The following is a 22803-nucleotide window of genomic DNA, read 5'->3' on the forward strand; positions in this document are numbered from 1 at the left end:
TTGTTGTGCTGAATGTTTTTTTTTTCTGTCGTCGACATAATAAAAGAGGCAGGATTTAATATCTTCTTGCGGAAGCAACAACAGTATAATGACAGTCCAACACAATATCTCATCATATTCTTCCTTAACACAATAATTCTATTATCATTGATAAAAATTAATGAAATATTTAAAGCAGTCTTTTCATAACACGATACTTGACAAGTTAGAATGTTAGTATTTTTGTATTAAATCAATTGCAAATTACTTGGAAAATATTGCGTAAAAGAGCCTAGTAAGAAGAGCCTAAATAATGCCGTACTATGTAAAACCACATTATATTTTATTACAATAATATAATTTTAAAAAATCAGTTGACAAACAAATATTTCTTAATAATTTTGCACTTCCAAATTTTCAAAAAATATGAAACTGGATAATCAAATCAAACTAAATAAACCACAGAAAAAAAGCCTTCACAGCAAAGAAAAAAAAACGATTATTTTGTATCATAACTTTGTAGAATTTATTTTTATTTCGCTCAATTAAAACTTAGTTTGTTTTGAAATTTTCAAACTTAACTATAGCAAATCAAAACTGATTATGCGAGTAATTGCTGTATATCACTAAATAAGCTAATGTTTTCATTCCATTTCAAGTTTATAAAATGAACTTCATCTAATAATGTTTTTATGTTCAAAATCATTAAAATCATAAAACAGTAAAATACGTGAAATTAAACACAATATTATATAAAACAAAAAATATTTATAGTTTAAAGCTCACGGTTTTAACAGTTTCGGTTCTAAGTAATTAGATTGTTTTCCAATAAAATTACGTATTCCCTTCTCTAAAATCCGTACCGAACACGCCTTGCATAAAACATCTCTCGTGGCTCTTTGAGGAAGACACGAACGAAACAGTCCTCGCACTTCTCACTTTATTGATTTCAGTTCTAATTTACTGCGCCTTTGAATTTAGATATGCATTATGTTTAAAAAAATAGAACACTCTTATGTACATATATTCCGATTTATTGAAATATATAATTATATTGATATTCTCGTTTTTCTACATCCAAATACTGCTAAAATCAAACTTCAATTACTAATTAAATATTTTTTGTAATTAATATTATTTGATAATTCATCGAATTATTACTTTACACCAGTGGTACTTTTATTTTTTTAATGCGTTATTGAAGTAATTATATTAAATGCATCAGTGGTTATTTATTTAAATTGTACATGGAAAAAGTGAGTCTAGTAGCTGCTAGATGTTGGACATTTGTCAAAATAGTTTTTGCAATGAACAGGTAAAATTTTATAACAATTGTTAGTTTGGTTTTTACCCACTGTCAATTTGTTTAAGCTTAATTATTACAGTCATTAAGACAAAAAGTACTCAAAAAGTCTATATAAATACAAGTATAAAATAGTCAACTGTTGCAAAGGGCTATTGACTAAATGTTTACACTGATATTACCACATTTAGTTTAATGATAAAATACAGTCTAATAAGTCCAAGTGAGAGCACCATACCCAATTTTTCTAGTATTTCTTTTGCACTTGATGTTATAAGTACTATTTTGAAGAAATAAATGTATTCCATAGTACCAACACAGTCAAAGTTATTAAAAAATAAATAACATAGACGAAAAGTGTTCCTCGGTTACTTTCGGATGAAATAAAACAAGTTTTCATACTCAGAAAAGCATCGGTCTAAAATATTTTCTGGAAATATCTGAAGAGAATGAAAACTGAAAAAAACCTGTTTCTATGGTGTTTTTTTTTTACTCTATTTCGGTATGATTAGGTATATGAAATTTCGGCATCATGTTAACAATATATTTAGTAGTTTCATTCATATATTTTTATAATAATAATATAGTGAATATTAATAACTTTTGTGGATATTTATAAAAAATAATTTTGATTCTTTTTGATAACTTAGGTTAGAGTTAATATCAAGTTAGTGTCAAGACAAACTGTTTTATTGTATAACACACTTAAATCATGATAATTTAATTTAAATATTTACACTTTGCATTTTAATTAATGATCTTTAAGAAAAATTCAGCAAAAATAAAATCTACTCAACGCAAACCAGTTGAAAATCACTGGATTAAGGAAAATTTATACAACAAAATATAAAAGTGCTTTTCAGTAAACGAAAAATGTTGATATAAATGCTATGAAAAGAATTGAAACTATATTGATTGTGTAATTGGAAATCATTTTTAAAATGGAAAAGGCATTTTTCATACTTTAAAATAAATGAAATTTCTTCACAGAATAAATAGGTTTGAAGTATAATATATTATAGTTCGACTGACAAATTTTTCATTTACAGTGGAACCTTGATTAACGAGCACCACGCATAACGAGCATTTCGAGCAAAATGAATTGTAGGAAAAATGACTCGCATTATTGTATTTTACATTAGTTTATATGGGGAAAACTGTTGGAACGGATTTTGCTCATTACTATTAAAAAATAAAATGTTCTACTGATGGAATTAATAATTATCTGTGACTGGCAACAACGAGACGTTCAATAGTATGAAGAAACGTTGTGCAGGCAGGAAATGCTGATTAAAGTTTAATGAAACTGAATCAAAAAGTTGATTGGAAATGTGATTATTCTGCTCTCTCGGTTCCTCGCCGTATCCAATACCTCTTCCTCCTCTTTTTTTTCCAGGCACATTTTTTCCCCACGTTCCTTTTTCGGTCTCCGAACTATCATTCCCGCTTGAAAAATTGCTTTGCTGGCTCGAGGATATTGGCTCTGCACGTAATAAACTTTTATCATTTTATAACGTACTTTGTGCTTGTGCCCTGACTGCACCAGTTCCGTGTGCATACAACGCAACCCTGTCCTATCGTTGCTCGTCGCTGGAGAATGAAAGAGCTTTAAAGTTAATAGCAATTTATTATTAATTCCGGTCGGAAATGTTAATTCCAGACCCATCGGCATCGCCATTGCAGTGATTTATTTATTGGTTTCGGTTGAATTCAGCTTTCAGAATCGAAATTACATTTAATACAAATCTGTTCGGTAACCACAAAAGCACGGATTCCATTATAAACGTCAGCGCGGGATATTTGTGTTCGTTTCGTATCCTGCAATAATTTTATATTTCACATACATATTTCCATAGCATATCTATTTTAACGTTTATATATAGGAATATATGTGCACAAAATGCGAATTTAATATCCCGTTTGTGATAAAGAAAAAAAAATATGAATTGCTCTGGACCCTCGAAACTCCGTTTTATGGTGCATATAAAATCGTTCTCGTAATTAGAATATTGTGAAAATGCCACGCTGCAAAATGGCCGATGCTAAAGATTAATGCGGAAACATTTTTAATATCCTTTTGATATAAACGGGAGGACACTAATAAAAAGTGACACGAAATTGCAACGCTTTCGATAATAAAATTCAAAATTATTCGAATCCTTGCAGTCTGCCTCTTTCTCCCTTTCAACCCAATGTCACATTAAATCTTTTATATAATTAAATCCGTTATTAAATTTCGCATTATTAAATTTTTTTGCAATATACTTCATTACGACAATTGTTCCATTTCATATTTACTACCTCAAATCTTGTATATTATATTATAATTTAAATATAATACTACTCTTTTCAAGCAAAACAATTCTTAAATTCTTCAGTTCTTCTACGCTAAAGGAGTAATACGTAAGATTTTAAGTGTATGTCTATAAGAATACTACAAATGAATATAAATGTATTTGTATTCACTTAAACGGTTTTGGCGTTTGATATTTTATCATACTCCATAATTGAAATATTAAAGGATTGGCTTATTTGAATCTGAACAAACCGAAACTATCAAAATATCTAGAGTCTAGAATAGTGATTTTTAACCAGTTTGACCTAGAATTATAACTATAAGTTACTGCACACTTAGTAAGATACAGAAAAGGTTGAAAAACACTAGTCTGAAATCTATACCCTTGTAAAGTTTCTTTTAAGTTTAAAGGAAAATTGTATTTGGCTTAAAATTGTCCATCTATAAATAAATTGTTACTATATTAATTTACTAAATTCCAGTATTTGCATTAAAACCATCATAATATCAAAGCAGTATATATTGGTTTAGGTTGTCAAAATATAATATATCGATACTTGTTGTGAAAAACGAAATTACTTTCCAAACAACGCTATATGTCTCTAGTCGAAATAAAGGACTTAAGTCATTGCCTATTAAACATTATACTACTTTAAATTTTTCTAAAATTGCGATTTAAGTTTTTTTATGTCGTATAATTTTATTCACAATCTATTCATTCATCAATGTAAACATTGAGTACATTTAAGATCGCGGTTGACATTAAATGGATAATCTTTCCCGAGATTAGATGATTTGATTTTTTTAAATTTATTGGTTGGCTGTCGTCTTGTAGGTTAACTTCTGTAGTATATAGATGCTCTGCGATTCCACTATTTCCTTTGACTGTGAATTTGCTGCTATCCTTAACACTGTCATTGTCCATCGACTTGGCCACCGAGAGTGCTCACAACGGGCCTGGCTTGACCAGGATTCGAACCGGCGCCCACAAAATCGTGGGTAGGGCAACTTAACCATTCGGCTATTAGTCGCCCGCGATTTAAGTAAATTAAACCCGGCACATCCATAATAATTTATTGCATTCTTAAATAAATGTTAAAATGTTAACAAATATTATATTAATTCAAAGCATTTATATAATTGGTTAAAAAACAATATATTTTGTGAAACTTCAATACAGCTTTTTATGAATAATGCTATTTTCATTTATTGTCTTTAGATTCTTTTCTCATAAGATGATTAATTGAAATACGCTTATATTTCTCATGGAATACAATTAGAATAAATGTTATACATGTCAAGAGTAGAATAAAAGAATCAGGAATGAGATTTAATTTATTTAAAAGTTCCCTTGGAAGATTGAACAAGCTTTTGTTTTATTTCGCGTATCTAATCAAGGGTGAAGTAATTTAGGGGTCGCGGGTGGCGTCGTTGGGGTCTTCGAGTGGAACAACAAAGGGAATGGGAACGCAGACGAACGCGATCGAGTATTTACTACAAACAAAAGAACCTCCGCGGGCACAGATTTTTTTTCCACTCTCGTTTCTTAACGAGGACTCTCATTCTCTGTCTATCGCATACAAAAATATACGTTTCTCCTCTATCTCTCTTCTTACTCATTCCAACCCAACGTGAATTTCAAGAATTACGTCGTTGTTCTGCCTGAAATCATAAACCTTGAAACAATGTCACTCGGTCAATAGCTAAATGGATATATACAGTGTGAACTCAGTTAACATACATATGTACGTTTCTGTACGTTAATCATAATTGTTTAAATATAATTGTTTACAATATTTATATACACACGTCTCTCTTTGTTCGCACTTACGTACACTTTACAATAGAATATAATAGTTGTTTTGATATAGTTAGACCGTAATGTTATTTATTTCTAAAATTAATATTGAAGAAAGCTGCAGTGTCTATACGCCATTAGGATTGTAAATAAACATGTATTAAACATCTATTATCTATAGTATGTTAAATGAGCGTAAAAAGTTTCAAAAGATATTGACCTCTTTAAGGGTAATGTATTCGAGTCCAAACAATTAACGAATAGTACAAAAGAAATTACCTTTATTTCTGAAATATTTTAAGGATCGAAGACATAATATTTCTTTATAAAATAATCCAAAAAAAAAACCCTCGTGGCCACGAAAATATTTGTGGGATCGAAGAAAAATTGATGACAGATCAATCCGGGATGTTTTTCTACACATACCTATTCTTGGGGTATGCCTTTTCAAATTTTTAAGGGTCGCGGACCAAAAAGTTTGAGAATCGCTGGTTTCTAGCAAATTTCCAAATCTCTTAAAGCATCTTTTAAAGCATGTCCTTACATTTCTTTAGTCATCTGGGGGTCTGTCATTACTTTTAAATTAATAACCCGGAAAGTTAAATTTACTAGAATGCAGTACAACCTAGAAAAAAGGAAAAAGTCTATAGTATCGCATTAACCATACTTATACTTACTATACTTACCATATTAAGCCATACCAATTCTGCATCAAATATTTATTTTTTGTTGTTATAGTATAAAATGTTTTAAAAAGTTCTTCATTAATTTTCTTTAATTGAAATCTTTGAATAACTTTGAGGTTAGATTTTTTTTGCTTAATAATGTGCTCTTATTGTACACTATTCTTTCCTATAAAACAAGGATTTCAAATTGGGTGCGTCTTATGACTCAAAGAAATATTTTTATATAATACATTTTATTTATTAAAATTTATTTCATATAATAGTTTTTTTTATTGTATAATTTTAAATCAATTATAGATATGTTACATAAAATATCGAACTAATGATCAGTTTAAAGTAAACGCTCAACCTTATTTATATTCTATATCAATTTATTTATTTCATTCACACTTATTAATCTTATTCGCACACATTAACAACGGCATGACCCACCGGTGGGTCATTAATTATGAATAATAGTTTTGTTGATATGCACGCCACGAGTATAACCTCAAATATCTTACGTCAATGGTCTTTTCATCCATATCTCTTAAATCAATTCCAAGAAAGCCTTCTTTGTTCTGCCTGAAATCATAAACCTTGAAACAGTGTCAGTCGGTCAGCAGTTAAATAGATATGGCGTGCGACCGTCCAGTCAATCTTGCGTAAAACCCGGCCGTTTTCTATTTGATATTTTAATTTTGCACTCGATAAATCGATTCGCAGGGTTTCCACGACCCACGAAAATCGCTTTACCATTGGCTCAGCCATCGGATGGACACTTTAATTGTATCGGGGTTCGCAGGTAATAATGGCGCCGTTTGTCTGTTAGAAATAACTAATTAGATTCCAATCGGAGTAAATACGTTTCGTCCGTTCCGTGACCGAATTTTTCGGCGATAAATTTCTTGGCTTTATTTAGTGCAAAAATCGCTTTGCATACCAAGCGCATGCAAATGTATTCGGCGTCTCGCTTAAATACTTTAAAGTCGTTATTTTCGGCCTCCGTCGTTGCTGCTGCCGCCACCACAGCGGTAGGTCTATAACAGGGCGAGAGGGAGGCAGGATTTAATTTATTTTGCAACGACAATGTTTGGTTGATACAAATGGTCTGCTCCTTGAATAGGATGTAATCAGGGCCTTGAATAGGACGGAAGTATTCTTGAAAAATTACGACGTCGTTCGCATGGATACGTTTCCAAGGGCCTGGATGGGCACAATAGCAAGATGAGGTTTATAGTTCCACATCAGTTACATTCCATTCCACCAGTTCCCAATCAATTCTACTTCTTAGATTTATTTCAGTTTTTATCTTAACGCTGAAATTTCACTCATTATTTTTTCTATTGAATATATTCATTGAACCTATTGTAAATTAAAAATATACTTTAGTTTCCGATTTATATAATAATATTATTTTAAACGATAAAAAACATTTTTAAATTATGTCGAATATTTATTTTTTTTTGTATGATGTTTTTCTTTCTATTATAGAAATAATCCGTTAAATTTAATGTTGATATTTCATATTCGATATAATGATATCCATTTTTAAATTAAATTAATTAAACAATAAAATAATATAAAAATAACGTTTATTTTTAATCGAAGTAAAAATAATTACATACAGAAAAAAATCAAAATCAGTTATATTTTTTGTTATTTGTTTACATTAAATTATTTATTTTTCATCCAGGCAGAAAGACCTATAGTCAATAGTTCTTTGCAACAGTTGAATTTTATTTTTTTTTAAATTTTGTAATTTATTGTTGCAATAAATATTATTTTTATTTTTCAATTTATAAACAATGACATCATTTATAACATGTATTTGTTTTCTATTTACAGGATGGAACATTGTACTTCGTTTTTGATGATACATTAAACGCAAGTGAGTAAAGTTATACATTTTCTTTAAACTGTTGTATAAGTTTAAGTTTTCTGTAAAGCGTATTAAATAATTTCCTTTAATAATGACACCGTCTATGACGTAGACAAATGGAAAGGATAAGGTGGAAAATAAAGGAAGAAAAGGCTTTAGAACAATAAGTAGAGAGCGTCGCCTCCGTCCCTACTTGTATGTTTGCCTGAAAGAAATAATTTATCTATCTGACAAACTGTGGGAATCCGCTCTGCTACTTTTTTCCATCCTCCGTCTCGCAACGTTTGACTTTGAGATTTAAAGATTGTTTCGAAAAGGAATTATTTTCTCCAGACGTGTTATGTCTCCTCCAGACATTTTATACATATAAATTAATGTTTTTGCATTTTGTTCTAATTATTTTTTTTTGTAATATTCTATATTTGTTATTAACTCAATAATACGATTCAATTCAATTATTTGATACAATTTGGCTAAAACTTATTTACAAAGGGAACAACGTGAAACACAGGCGCTTTCAATTACAGATTTCTCTTTGTAATTGAAACTCGGTTTTAATTAAATGGGTGGAAATATCTACAAACAATAGTAATTGCAATTATATTTTACTGAATTCATATTTATCATCCAATCAAGAAAATCTATAGAATTAATTGCATAATTACAATATATCCAATCATTTCAATGAAAAAAACAAGTGATTCGTACTTAAATACACTTATGCAACTTTATTATATACATAAAAGAAACAAAAACAATAATAATAATTGTAACGGTTTCGATAATATGTTTGATACCGGACTAATCGAGGAGTTTCAAACCACATAAAAATTATTCGCAAAAAAGATACGTGACTTTAAAAAGGTTAAAATTGTTCAATCACATAAAAAATAATCTTGTGTACAATTTATTACAAATTATTATTATATTGATCAATTAAAATTTTGTTTCTTTTAAAATTTCCAAACCAGACTGTAGTGAATCCGGATTAATCGAAGTATCACTAATCACTACATATACTAATGACCAAGGGTAATGCGTTGTTACCGCATTGTGAGAAAATGTTATCTATATCAGCTTGTGTAAATTGAAATGTGTATACCAAATTCTTTATTAATTACTGTCCAGCTGAAATACCTTTGAGTTTCAAGTTATAACTACACAATTTATTTTTTTTTATTGAAATTACATTTTATATATTTTTTTTATGAATTTTCTGTTTTATCATATATTTAATTTTCTGTAAGTCAGGGGTCGGCGAACCCTGTTATATTACCCCAAATGGGGTAAAGAAATAGACAAATATGTAAATATCTTTGTGTATGGAATATAAATGAAAATATTTTTTTTTTGTAAAGTTTATATTATTTAATGATCTGCAAACCTCATTAAAAAATAATTGAGAAGTTTAAGGGAAGCATAACTTTTTGGTCCACAAGAGCCTAAAGAGAAAAACAAAATAATGATCCGCAGTAATCAAAAGCAAAATGAAGCCTTCTTGTAAATTAATATTGGTATTGCATAATAGATCGATAACAACAAAAACAACATTTTTTGTTCTTCGATAATGTGTAGATTACATTCAAATTGTCTTATTTATATGCGGTTGGAAGAATATAATCTAATTGAATATAAAGTAGTTACCTGCCTGGTGTATATGCATTTTTCATAGGTTTCTAGAAAATGCGGCATTTTTAATGGTAATTTAACATCGATCTAACTATGTTGCTACACTACAGAGGTAGAGGTATGATCTGGCTTCTAGCCAGATGGCATTTCAGACGGAATACAGGTCTTTCTAAATAATCGCTTCCGCAGAATATTGGTACGTGTACGAATACACGAGGTGCTATTTCCGGATCCTCGATTAGATACTGACTGCATAGCGGACATAAAAATAAAACTGGAAAAGTAAGTACTCTCTCATGTGACTCGAATATTAATGTTGAAAAGAAAACTAAAATGTATTTAGAGCGATAATAAAATCAATACGAATATGCTAATTATTTAGGAAGATAAATGACCTTTCAATATTTTTTACTGAATATTTATATACGATTTATCCCAATACTCCCAGGTGGTACAATTTATTTTTAGTTATGAGATGAAATACATCTTGTAATTAAAACAAAATTGTAAACGTTTAGTAAAGAAACGAAGCATCTATTTGAATTTTCTAATAAAACTGAATAAAACAAAGCTTTAACAAACTTCTTTTTTTAATTAGAAACGTTGAATTATTTCAATTTATGTTATATAGTAAATTATCCTATAACAGAGTACAGACACTATTTTCTATAGAACAAACCACTTGATAAGTAGTGTCACTATAACATGGATTTGCTATTACGCTTTGCAATTAATGGAGAATTTGTATGCACGTACCAATTTCACTTTACTTTATAAAATGTTATTGTATGAACCATAAAAATGTAAATTCCTTTTGTATCTATCAAAATTTATAATAATTTCATGGTAATCAAAAAATCAATTTTCATAAAAAGAATATTGTAGTAACGTAAAAAAAGTTTTGTTATTTTTTGTTTCTTAATTCTAGTACAAAATTTCCATTAGTTTTAATAATAATTTATTGGCCAAACATGAATACATAAGAAAAAAAAGTACATTCTATACATAAATAAATTCTAACATAAAATTTAAAAAAATATATATTAATAGGCCGGCCAAAGGGCTTAGTTATAATAAATTTGTGAATTTGTATTATATTTAATTTGTAAAATATTCTATTATACCAATATAGTGAAACGATTTTATATTTCATTGATTTTTAGTATTACAAGAAAATGTATTGATTCATACGCAAAATACAACATGTATTGATGATTTCAATTAAAATAAACATTATTATGAAGTAAGCGCAATCTTATTTAAAGCAATACTAAAAGAATTTTAAAAGAATAAATGTAAATGAATTTGGAACTACTAGAATTAATTAATTTACAAGGATCTAATACATGTTTAACTAATAACTAATAAACATTTAAAAAATGGCATCATTTCATTGAATTTCGATTTATCGATTCGATTTATTAGAATGTGTAGTATTGAAATGAAATTCAATGAATGTATATGTAGTCTAAATGAGACGTTAGTTTACGGTATTGTGATGTTGCAAAACATATGTAGTTTTCATTTAAAACTGCAAGCAGAACACAAAGCTCTGTGAAAAGCCCAAAACAATGAAGCCCGGTCGTTTCTCCGAGTAATTGTAGTTTAGTTGGCTGGGACCAAATTAATTTGTGCATTGTTCTAAATTTCAATAAGCTTCCTCCGCAGCGCAAATACGTAGCGGCATAACGTAATGCAGCGTAATTGAAAGTAGCAAAAATGCAGAGTATGGAAGGAGTCAACAACTTGGATGAGGCCGAAGTCGAGGACCCGCAGAGTTGTAAGTATGGGGAAAAGAAAACATATTAAAAAAAAAGAGAGTAAGTTGGAACTACAACTCTCATCTACTGGGGACTTGGACAGAAAATGAGCCACTTACATAAGATAGAGCTACATGTTCCAATTACTCGCCCGGTTGCACTTTTACTGTCTCGCAATTTTCTGGCAGAAGGACGGAGTTGGGGAACGCGCGACGGTGTCAGGATGCAATGGATGGGAAAAGGAGAAAGAAAGATAGAAGGGAAGCAGCCAGCCCATCCGCGTCGGTATTATTTATTTTCGGCTAATGCAATTTCAGACTTAATTATAACAATTAATTGAATCTTTTTGCGAGCAGACTGTAATTCGTAATTCAATTAACGCGGAACGTAAATGATTCAGTAAAACATTGAGATTGGAGAGGGGGCGAGGGAAGAAAACTTGTTAGATAGTTATTAAACTCATAATCAGTGGAGCTAATTACAATTTCCAGAACTGCTAACTCAATTTGTATGCTTGAAATATATAGGTTGAGGAATTCACCCGGCGGTCTTCTGTACGGATTGGAGTAAAACTTTATTCAATTTGAATGCTGCACTGCTCCCCCCATTGTTGCAAAACCGGATACCCGATACAGTCCCTATTTATTATTATTGATTGGTACAATATGATTTGTTCCTTTACAAACTAGTTTACTTCATTACAGCAATTTGATCTCCATTAGCAAGCATTCATATATTTATGTATTCAGAACAGGGATGATTTACAAGATTGACTATAAATGGCCAATTAATAGAAGACTTAACATATACACTTATTTTTGTAAATAAAAAAAATAACTACTTACAAAAACCATATGGAATTTCATGTTTTCATTTATTTACAATTTGATTGTCCTAAACTAGACCAAAAGGCTACTTTCAGATGAATTGGGTTAATTTTATGAGTTTTGAAATAAAAATGTTTATTAAACTATTAAAAAATATAACATAATATATAATCATAATAATAAAATATAAGATGTTGAATACTTATAAAGAAGAGCTATAGGCCATAGGCCTTTGATATTCATGTATTTAAGTTACATTATTTATTTTGACGAAGAACGACTTGAAAGAAGAACGATTTCCTGTCCGAAATTTGAGATTCTACTATAATTGAATATATTTAGTTTCATTCTTATTATAATTTGCCCAAAGCAACAAAAGTCAAATAACTAGGCATGCATCTAGATAGAAGACTCAACTGGAAAGATCACATTCAGGCTAAGAAGCAGCAATTTGAAATAAAGTTTAGAGAACTTTATTGGCTTATAGGGAAAAGGTCGGAATTATCATTGCAAAATAAATTACTTATATACAAAGTAATATTGAAACCAGTATGGACGTATTATATCCAATTGTGGGGTGCGGTCAGTAAATTGAACATACAAATTATACAAAGGTTCCAATCAAAATGCTTAAGAAATATTATTAGGGCTCCATGGTTCATCATGAATAAACAAATACATGAAGATTTTCATATAGATATGGTCGATGATACAATACCAACATTTAGTACTAGATACCGAGATAGACTGGAGTTCTGGCTATTGGCCTACACGACAACAGTGAAACCACAATGCATAAAAATGCATATTTATAAAAAAAATAGAAGCTCTTTCCACTGCAATTAATTGGTATCGCTTAATAAGAAACTCAAAATTACTATTCAAATTAATCATATTAATAGTAATTTGTACAGCGTTCTATGTATGCTAATTCAATTTCTTTACTGAAATTTCAATCCATTCTTTACTATTGACTATACTAATTATTAATTTAAAAAACTCATTTCATTAAAAAATAAGTTTTAAATAAAATAGAAATGCAATCATGTGAACTAAATTTGTAAGAGATGAAAAAAGAACAGAAAAAGTTTTAAAATATTTATTGATGGTTTGCGGAAACACACGAAAAGTGCTCAAACCATAGGAAAAGGAAACGATCAGCAAGTCACTTTGATAGTAAGTGTTCGTCCTCATCCCTTTAGCAACACTCGGATATTGGAGCGACTTGCCCAAAGTTTTTGCTCAACATTTTCGAGCACTTCCAAACACTTTAATAGTTCTTCATTGATTCTCTATAGTTTTTCAGCCACTTTATAATAATGTTACGCAGTAAAGATTAAGTATTCCTTTAAAACTACCATAGTTGTAATCGCAGTTAAATTTTACTTGTGTATATGTAGATTGAATTATTTATTATATTGAATTCTAAAAAATAATTTTTATTCACATATTTGATGATATAATAAAAATATTAATATTGAATTCAATATAGAATTAGTTTTCTTTTTCAGTCTAATATTAATTTCATTATGAATTTTTACTGCTCTGTTTATATTATAGTACCAATTGATTTATTTGTCAATATCTAAACTAGAAGCTGACAACATTTTCTGTTAAGTTAATAAAACTTCGAACGAAATTCCAAATACGTTCCCGATGGAAGAGACGATGTCCATTATTGCATTCCGCCCAAATAAACACATTTTTTGGCCTGTATTTATTGCACTTTTATCGCAACTCGTTGCGGAATTTATTGCACTATTGGTACTAATATAAATTGCATCATTTACGTTTAAATTCTCTCCCCTTGGTCTATCTATCTCTGTATGTGTCTGTTACTCTATTACTCTCCACCCAATTCTCATGGCTCCGGGTTTAATGACTGCCACCAAATGCAATATTGCTACATTCACTCATACACACATTATCGTCAGCATCGAACTCGGTAAATGTGCAATTTTATACCAAAATGTGTACACTATGTATTGCATTTTCGATAATAGTTTGCAGCACACAAGTTGCGCCTATAATCTGATAAAATTATGTAGCCATTCAAATTGCGTTCAAAACTAATAACATAGATTAGTCTCAAGTAGAATTACAATTATTGATTTAAAAATTTAAATTATGGTATGCGTATTCAACTCTTTCTATGACGTGTTTAATCTCCTTACACTTATTACTATTAAAGAGTGCTTAACAACCTTTTATTAATATGTGAATACGGTAGAAGCAAAAAATTTACGTTTAGCAAAAAAACGTAATTTGAAAGTCTATACAATTTATCTAATCGTCATACTAAATTGTAACAAATTATATATGACATTCAAAATCACTTATCTTTAATTGAAATTATTAATCATTTGAAAGATTTAAACTTAATTTTGATACTATTATTTTAATTATTATTTTTTATAATTTTTGTAGGAAACGTAATTGTTCCAAAGTCAATTATTATTTATTACTGTATATTTAAAATGAACTTGACATCAATGTAATTGCAATTTACAATTCACAAACATGTTGAAGTTATTGGATAACCCAGTGATGCTGCTATGAACATTCGTTTATAAGCTATTAACAAATCAACAGGTCGCAATTGATCACTTGCGACTAAATTACGTGCATACCAATGATTTTCACATACCTTATTCACAGTCTATTAAATCGTTCACTATCATTTTGCACAGCGTTGTTAATTGCCCTTCATTTACAGTCAAACGAGCAAATTTAGTTAATACACTTGGTTAGTTCCTCTCAATATTTTTAATTGCGTTCACAATTATCTGACCAAAATATGTTTCATTCCCTTTAATTAATTGACTCAGGATAATTAAGAAATTATTAACTTTTATTATACATTTATTTTAATCATATTATATTAATGACTTTCAATGCAATAAATGTTTTTTTGGAATTTCTTAAAAAAAAAATCAAAAATTAAGATTTCTTACATCCATTTCAGTATGGTTTTATGTAGTTCAAGTAATTCCAATTTTGAACTTTTTCACATATTTTAAATATTGATAATATATGTTTATATTAACTAAAAGCTAATATAATGTCTATTAGTTTAATATTGTGCATAAGAATATTTAACACTAAATACAAAACGGTTTCAATTACATCAAGTACTTTCTTAAGTTATTAATATTTTTGGGCAGGAACTTCTATAAATTTGTCTTATTTTTTTGTCTTTGTTTTTCAAGATTTTCTAAATCTTCCGTGGAATAATCTTCTGCATTCATTAAATTTGTAACTTCTTTCCAAGAACTATCAATGTTTTCAATGTTGCAGTTTAAAAAAAAAACTATCATTTCCTCTTCATCCTCTAGTTCATTGTTTGTCATTTTTTTCACCTCATGGCACACTGAAAAAGGAGAATATGTTTCGCGGTAAACCAAATAAATTAAATGGACTGAATTTTCTGATCCACAAAGTCCAAATCTCAAATTATATAAAAATATTTTTAAAAACTTTTGCGAAACACCTGGAATATCAAAAAATAGTTTGCTCTAGTTGAATTAAATTTCTTAATATTCGACGAATATGGAATAAATACAACTTTGACAAGAATGCATGTGTTAATATCAGTAAGATTTCCAGAAGCAAGAAAAGTAGTTTTATTTAAAAAATGTCTTGATAATACTTTTTTACTTTAAGACGACTTGGAGTACCCTTAAATTAGAATATATTTTTTTTTTTTGTTAAATAGGGCTTGAAATTGCGGGCTTCATTATATAGAGATATAGAAATCCCAATGACTGTTATCGTATTTTAGATTATTTTTTATTGTTAAGGTTTATTATTAATAAGTCTATATCAATAATAAAAGATATTGTTTGTATTTTGATACTCTCGAGTTTATGGTTTTTGAGATTTTGATAATGTCGGGATTATGGTTGTCGGGATTTAATTGTCGCTATTTCGATTTCCACCGTATATAACAAATCTATTAAAAAATATTTATTATATAATAATAACAAATACTAATTTTGCATTAGAATTGTGATTGTATGATTTCGGAAAACTGTATTTATTGACTACTAAACATTAACTGTTATGTCATAAAATATACACAAGTATTTAAACCATGACTATGTGTTATGTAAATATGCAATATGATGTGACATGATTAGTTGAATTTCTTTAATCGCATTCTAAAAGTACCGTGTAGTACAAATCAAAATGTGTTGCACTGTTGCGAGATTTTGTTTTGACAAGAGATTTTTGTATTGATTGCGGAACGAACAGGCGCAATAATTATATGTGCCGGAATTTTAAGGGCTTTGTTCGTTTTCGTGTTGTTCCAGTGTGAAATCTTGTTGGATACGTGTGCAGTGTCCGAAACGAAATGGTTATAAGGGTAAAAGGGAGCGTTCTCTGGTTACGGGTCCAAGGACACGACCCGATAAATAACCGGGAGGTCGAATCACTGCTTACACACACACATACACCTATATATTTATATACATCTATACATAACGCACGTGCACAAATACATACAAGGAACTCTACGGTAGCAAAGCTTTGGAACAACGGAAGCTTTAAGCTTCTGGGATTACGTAGACACAACGGCGCATACACGCATATATCCTACAACTGTTTGCATTGTTCGTATACGCATACACGCAGAATTATTTCTAATATTGATCAAATTTTAGGATTTGGGAATACTTGCTGCGCTAGATCTTCCTTGGGGCGGTTGTCCTCCGTTGTGTCGTACATTTATTTCCTGTAACCAGTGCTAGAAGAGGGGATGCGACAGCGTGATCCTTTTATCTACTATAAATCATCCTGACACAAGAAGTACGATATGCATACATTATTTATATTTATTTCTTATGCTCCGTCCAACACAACCCTCTGATGCCACATACTATATCTTGAAATATCTGATTTGATATACCAACAATTGACAATGTTACAATTCCAGCAGTCGTCAACAAATAAATTAATAATAGAAAATTTAGTTAAAATTGAGAATAACAATTTGCAGTATGTATCGTGAAAAATTATAAAATCTCAAATCAATCCTGCTTATGTAAATTCAAAGATTCAGTTAACATAAAATTGCTATGATAGATTACGTTCAATCAAAAAGAGAACTGCTAGAAGCAAATTCTTTACTCAGAAAAAAACATTAAATTATAAGTAAATATTTGTTTTAATCTGTATCTATAATGTGTCATAACTAATTTACAAATGATTGAAAAAAAAATTAGAAAAGGAATTAAGATATCAAAATATATAAATACATATTGATTTTTTGTATAATCTCAGAACACATACATAATCACTTATTTTTTAAGAGAGATACTTTATAGTAAACACTACAGATAACTACTGTAATAAACTTAATATGACATATAATTATCTAACATATCCATTATATTACATAGATAGATTGGTAGCTCACCGCGTACTAAATTACACGCTCAACATGGTATTGAACAAATTACAAGCAATTAATTGTTTGTATTAATATCCTTCATTTTGTTATGTAATGGTTGGGAACAAATGACTGTCATTATATCCTACTCTGTCTTTGCTATTTCCGGATATATATACGTTTTCAAATTACTTTGAATCAATTCAACGTTACCCCAAACATCATATTTAATTAATTATAATATAACATGCAAGTGTTATTAAATTTTGCACAAAAAATCACAATTAACATGTGATCACAAACAACACTAAGATTCATCTAGAATGACCACTAACACTAGGAACTGTTTTCCAATTCACACACGTTGAAGTGAGTTTATATTTGTTTATATTACTTGTATCAATTCGGAGCCTTGGTAGAGGTCTATTTATACTTTATATATATGTTTATATAAAAAAACGTTCATAGTGTGTTTATATATTATAGTAATGGTTGGAAACAATACATAATATGTGTACAAATGTTTTAAAAATGATGTAGAAGGCGCGCAATCCGGGGCTTCCCTTCTCATCGTCACTCGTCATTTTTCTTACAATTCATTTTGCTCGTTAAACGAAATGCTCGTTATGCGAGGTGCTTGTTAATCGAGGTTCCGCTCTACTTATTTATATCTACAAATTGTTTGATGTACATTGTCAAGTCTAAATTGTATTTCAAATTTAAAAACATCTATTTAAAACTGTAACTGAATTTGATTAAAACAATGCATTGTGGATTAAAGTTGTAGAGAGAGACCTTCTAATTACAGTGAACGTAAACTGTGTTTTCTAGAGAAATGAAATGCATATATTTTCATAGCAATGTCGATCGGATAGATGTCTTAAATAATTTAAAATAAACATTGTGAACGTCGCCATCGACCGTCGGCCACACCTCGCTCATCCCTGCTCCCTGAAATTGATATTTATGAACTTAATTAGATTCCGGCCTGTTCAATTTCCTTTTGAAGGCAGATACTAACTACGATCATCGGTATACAAGGTATGCGGCCTACAACAAACCTGAATGTATGAAATATGAGAACCCTATGCGCCCTCCGCGCGCCCAACCCGCGACGTGTAATAAATCGCACTTAATATGCATTGTTCGCATATTCAATTGTGAAGTTACCCGACATAAACAATCTCTTGTCTATATTACATAACCATTCTCAGTCGTGCTACCCTTATTCCAACTCTTGCTTTCTCTCTCTCTACTTGCATTCGCACAAATCGACTTCCGTACAGCTTGAACCCTTCATCCGGAACTCAAACTTCTAATCTGAATTAAATAAACACGCAGGAACTCATTTGGTTAAATTATTAATACTTTGCGATTATTCTTTATAAATCTCGTAAACTATTTCAATAAATATATTTTTGTATATAGTTTAAGTAATTTATGGAAACTCCTACGTTTTACTAAAAATATGAATAATTTCAAATATTACTGTTGTTATAAGGCGTAATACAAATTTTTATTGTCGAATTGTGAAATTATGAACATAACTTTTTATGATTTTTATGATAATTTTAAGAAATAGGCTTACGTTGTTCATGTTTTAAAATAATCTACATCTCATTACATTGAAATTGTAATCAGACAATGTTCATTTTTAGATAAAGTTCAAAATTATTTTTTTTATATTCATTAGTTTTCTCTATAATATCAGAATATCTTATATTTGAAAATAAATAACCTATAAAATTTTAAAAAATGTACGATAAATTTGTATAGGAACGTAAGTGAAGACATCATAAAACATAGATTTTTTTAGTTTCTTTAATTGGATTTTTTTTTTGATAATAAAATTGAGGATATATCAAAATATAACAGTGTACAGAATAGTTTCCCATTGGAATCTTTCCAAATTACAAAATATAATATAGATAAATATTAATTTTAACAATAATAATAAATAACTAACATAATAATAATAATACAAAATTAAAATACAATTAAACTTCTATTGAACAAATAAATTGTATTGTTGTAAATGAAGCAGATTGAGCTTCATAATGGTTTATGAAACAAATATGATAAATGATGCATGTTAATGATTAGGTGTAGATACAGATGAGAATACCATATAATAAAAATTATTTGTATTTATTAGCATAAGAATTATTTTGAAGAAAAAAATGTATTCGAAGGCATTCAAAATTAAATTTATTGGAAAAGCAGGTACTTTATGAAACAAAACTAAACTCATTTATTCATAAAAAAATAGATTCTAAATGTGAAATTGTACTTATACTTGTTTTTTCATTGGGCATTTTATAAACATGCAACGATACATTATGAAAGCGAATGAAAAACTGAAAATTATAACTTATTTTTAAGATTTCGTTACGGTAGGATTAGTTATACCTTGGGGGTTAAGATTCCAATAGTTCTAGGATTTAAATCTAATATATCTAATATGATTTGCATTTTTTTTATTATGTCATATAGTATATTAGCGACTTTTGGTAAACTTCCCAATGGTTTGTACCATTATATTCTTCTATTTAATTTGTTGGTTACCTGTACTCTTGTAAGTCTATTTCAGTAGTATATTGATGCTCTGCAATTCCACTAATGCATTTGACTGTGTATCTGCTGCTATCCTTAACACTGTCATTGTCAATCTACTTAGCTGGAGGTCCATTGCTGAACCTCATTTATGTGACCGTCCATTCAAGATGAACGATGGCAATATTGCTGCAAGTACTGACGGAGCTTACAAAGGGCCTGGCTTGGATAGAATCGAACCAGCGCTCACTGCGTTGTAAGTCGTCTCAACCATTTGGCTCTCCCGTCGCCCCATGATTTGCATTTAAAAATACTTTTTTCGATTAGCAGATAAAAATTAGCCGAATGGTTAAATCGCCAGTTCGAAACCTGGTCAAAGCCAGGCACTTTTGTGAGCCCTCTTGGTGCTTGCAATGAAATGAATGAGGTTTAGCATATGGACCTTCAGCCAAGTCGATGGACAATGACAGTGTTAAGGATAGCAGCAGATTACAGTGAAAGGAAATAGTGGAATCGCAGAGCATCAATATACTACTGAAGTTAACCTACAAGATGACAGTCAACCAACAAATTACAAAAAATCTAAGCATCATAATGGTAAACTATCCACCGGGAAAGATTACCTACCCATTATCAATCGCGATATTAAATTTACTCAATGTTCACATTGATGAACAGATTGTAAATAAAATTACACGACATAGAAAAAAATGATTTATACTAAGAATTCACAATAAATGTGGGATAAAAGAAACAAATATAAATAAAAGAATAAACGTTAATACGTGTATGTTTCTTAAATAGCAAATAAAACCTGACATTGATGTAATAACTCTGCTCGGCACTAAAGAGCGTAATAAATTATTGTTACGTGATTGCAAAAAAGAAAGGAAAGGGCAAAACAACAAAATTATACGCTGTCGATGCGGGGCTGGCAGTTATTAGTATAAATAAATAACGGAGGGTGGTTCGACTTGACGGAATCGCAATTGAATTGGATAGCAATCTTAATATTAATCTTCAGGCGCATTAAAGCAAATAAAACGTTCGAAAATCATTTCTCGCTTTGATTTATTGCGCAAAGGGATCTGCAATCTACAAATTAGATATTCATGGAAATAAGGACGAACATACGATGTAAATAATAAAAATAAAAGTGGGGAATAAAAAATTGGGCTAAAACCTTCGTCCGGGGAATGGAGGGAAAAATGAGGGGTTTGTTTACTCTATTCTATATTGCTTTTTTTATCTGCCATGCAAACGACATATCTGTAGGTACATACATACAATGTGATTCGTAAATTACATGTTTTTTTTTATTTATTTCGTTTTTCTAATAATAATAAACTAATTTAAAGGTAAATTAAAATATTGTTAAAACATTCAAGTTATGTTAGTATACTTTATACAATATCAAGTATTTAGTTAACAATTTGAATATGACTAACAATGATTATGTTTCGTTTAAGCCTTATTTATAACAGTAGTTAGATAAAGATATATTTATTAAAGGTATTTTCATCTTAATATTGTTGTGTCCAACCACTAAAGTTTGGGTACCACTGACCTATTATAGGTCATTAACAGAATCAATATGCAGAGTAGGCAGATCCCACGGAAGACAGTGACCGATTGCACCGTTCTTCGTATTGTCAACTTGAGGACAGTAACCGTTTGCGGCGTTTCTTCGTGTTTTTAACTAGAAACCAAACTGCAGAATTGACAGATCACACGGAGAACAGTGACCTTCTCAAAAACCGTGCCTTACTCCTAAAACTCCCACCCCGTCCGTATTAATAAGAATTAACTTTGTTAATACAATAAGTATTTGTAATTAATCTTAGTCAATCTTTTAAAGTATCTACATTGTCTTGGAAAGAACCACAAGAGTACCAATTATTATAATAAACTTGTTTTAAACCAATTGAATTATTTAATTCCCACAACTGAGACTCCACAACGACAACACCAGAAGAAGATATTCCACTGTGTCCAGAATTACATCCTTGGAACACGACAATATATTTTATATAATTGACTATGTAATATTATGGTTATGTATATAAACATAAGTAATTTTCCATAACTAAAAGCTTATGTCCAATTGAGGTGCGGTTTGTACTGATTTTAAGATATATTCTATGTTTTATTTAAACAATGCAAAATCCATTAAATTGTTGATATAACGAATGATTTTATAAAATATATTCCAATTCGCTAAAAAATACGGCTACCAAACAATAAACAAGACATGAAAACAAATATTAATGGATTGTGAACGTTTCTGATAGATGCAAAATCACCACAACTCGAATTATTCTAATGAACTTATATAATTCTCAATTGTGTTGTAAGATGAAATAAAGCATGATTTAAGCAGCATCTAAATGGTAATATAATTAAAATAAGTAATGGCTATCTGCAGAGGACTTTGTTAATTAACCAAACTATTAATTCGGTAAAGTACAGCAGTTCGTTAGACAGAATTGGCAAGCAGAAATGGAACAACCACGACAGCAGACCGCATGTGTATTTACAATGTCGCCAAAAACTAATGAGTATTTGCTAGCTTAGTCTGGTTTATCCTGGCAATTTACCTAATAATTATAAGCCGTTATGAATAATAAATTGTTTCTTTCTTGATAAATTAAATAAATCAGATAATTTTGAAGCTGTAGTTAACATTACCTCTGATAACGAAGATTCGTTATAACAAAAT

General features: G+C 29.7%; 1 protein-coding gene across 3 annotated transcripts in view; it reads left to right on the forward strand.

Moving 5' to 3' along the window:
• The window catches only part of LOC108563672 (acetylcholinesterase-like), a 70685-nt gene that overhangs the window by 17817 nt on the left and 30065 nt on the right, over nucleotides 1–22803 (forward strand). For all 3 annotated transcript variants that reach the window (XM_017922410.1, XM_017922409.1, XM_017922413.1), the window contains exon 2: nucleotides 7890–7932. The gene's annotated coding sequence lies outside the window, so the exon portion shown is untranslated. The remainder of the gene's footprint in view (nucleotides 1–7889; nucleotides 7933–22803) is intronic.

This window comes from Nicrophorus vespilloides, unplaced genomic scaffold, assembly GCF_001412225.1.
Source record: "Nicrophorus vespilloides isolate i.1.1-1 unplaced genomic scaffold, Nicve_v1.0, whole genome shotgun sequence".
Lineage (NCBI taxonomy): Eukaryota > Metazoa > Arthropoda > Insecta > Coleoptera > Silphidae > Nicrophorus > Nicrophorus vespilloides.